Here is a 2,205-nt window from a genome sequence, read left to right as displayed (position 1 = left end):
CAGGGACCCACTTGAGCAGACAGTCTGTCCATTCTCAGATCTCAACCTTCATGCTGGGAGATCCATTGCTCTCTTCAAAGCTATCAGTCAGGGGCATTTACTTCTGCCGAGGTAAATGAGACTCCCAGAGGAGGAGTCTACAGAGGCAGGCCAGCCTCCTTTAGCTGTGGTGGGCTCCACCCAATTTGAGCTTCCCGGGGGCTTTGTTTTACCTACTTAAGCCTCAGCAATGGCAGACACCCCTCCCCCAGCCTCACTGCCGCCTTGCTATTAGATCTCAGACTGCTGTACTTTAATGAGAGAGGCTCTGTGAGCGTGGGACCCCCCGGTCCAGGTGTGGGATATAATCTGCTGGTGTGCCAGTTTGCTAAGACCCTTGGTGAAGCACAGTATTAGGGTGGGAGTTACCCAATTTTCCAGGTGTTATGTGTCTCAGTTTCCCTTGGCTAGGAAAAAGGATTCCCTTCCCCCTTGCACTTTCCAGGTGAGATGATGTCTCGCCCTGCTTCAGCTGTAGCTGGTCGGGCTGCACCAGCTGACCAGCACCGATTGTCCAGCACTGCCCAGTGAGATGAACCCGGTACCTCAGTTGAAAATGCAGAAATCACCCGTCTTCTGTTTCACTCATGCTGGGAGCTGGAGGCTGGAGCTGTTCCTATTCGGCCATCTTGGAAGCCAAATATACCAGTTTCATTATCCACTTGTTGATTGATGGGCATTTGGGTTGGTCCCATGATTTTGCCATTGTGAATTGTGCTGCTGTAAACATGTGTGTGCAAGCATGTTTCTCGTATAATGACTTCTTTTCCTCTGGCTAGAGACCCAGTAATGGGATTGCTGGATCAAATGACAGTCCTACTTTTAGTTCTTTTTGGAATCTCCACGCTGTTTTCCATAGTGGTTGTGCAAATTTACATTCCCACCAGCTGTGTAGAAGTGTTCCCTGTTCCTCGCATCTATTCGTCTATGCCAACATCTACTGTTTTTTGATTATTGCCATTCTTGCAGGAGTAAGGTGGTATTGCATTGTGGTTTTCATTTGTATTGCCCTGATCGTTACTGATGCTGAACAGTTTTTCTTTTTTCTTTTCTTTTATTTTTATTATACTTTAAGTTCTAGGGTACATGTGCATAACGTGCAGGTTTGTTACATATGTATACCTGTGCCATGTTGGTGTGTTGGTGAACAGTTTTTCATATGTTTGTTGGCCATTTGTAAATTTTCTTTTGAGAATTGTCTATTCATATGCTTAGCCCACTTTTTGATGGGATATTTTTTTTCTTTCTGATTTGTTTTAGTTTGTTGTAGATTCTGGATATTAGTCCTTTGTCAGATATATAGATTGCAAAGATTTTCTGACTCTATTGGTTGTCTGTTTACTCTGGTTCCTTTTGCCATGCAGAAGCTCTTTTGTTTAATTAAGCCCCAACTATTTATCTTTGTTTTTATTGCATTTGCTTTTGGGTACTTGGTCATGAAATCCTTGCCTAAGCTAATGTCTAGAAGGGGGTTTCCAATGTTTTCTTCTAGAATTTTTATAGTTTCAGGTCTTGCATTTAAGTCCTCAAGCCATCTTGGTTGATTTTTATATGAGATGAGAGATGAGAATTCAGTTTCATTCTCCTACATGTGGCTAGTCAATTATCCCAGCACTATTTGATGAAAAGGGTGTCCTTTTCCCACTTTATGTTTTTGTTTGCTTTGTCAAATATCAGTTGGCTGTAAGTATTTGGGTATATTTCTGGGTTCCCTATTGTGTTCCATTGGTCTATGTATCTATTTTTATACCAATACCATGCTGTTTTGGTGACAATGACCTTATAATATAGTTTGAAATCAGACAGTGTGATGCCTCCAGATTTGTTCTCTCTGCTTACTCTTACTTTGGCTATGTGGGCTATTTTTTGGTTTCATATGAATTTTAGAATTGTTTTTTCTAATTCTGTAAAGAATGATGGTGGTATTTTGATGGGGATTGCATTGAATTTGTAGATTACTTTTGGCAGTTTGGTCATTTTCACAATATTGACTCTACTCATCCATGAACATGGGATGTGTTTCCATTTGTTTGTGTCATTTATGATTTCTTTCAGCAGTGCTTTGTAGTTTTCCTTGTAGAGGTCTTTTGACTCCTTGGGTAGGTATCTTCCTAAGTATTTTATTTATTTATTTATTTATTTATTTATTTATTTATTTATTTATTT

The sequence above is a fragment of the Piliocolobus tephrosceles genome, chromosome 6 (assembly GCF_002776525.5).
Source record: "Piliocolobus tephrosceles isolate RC106 chromosome 6, ASM277652v3, whole genome shotgun sequence".
NCBI classification, from domain to species: Eukaryota; Metazoa; Chordata; class Mammalia; order Primates; family Cercopithecidae; genus Piliocolobus; species Piliocolobus tephrosceles.
Note: the sequence above shows the minus strand (reverse complement) of the source record.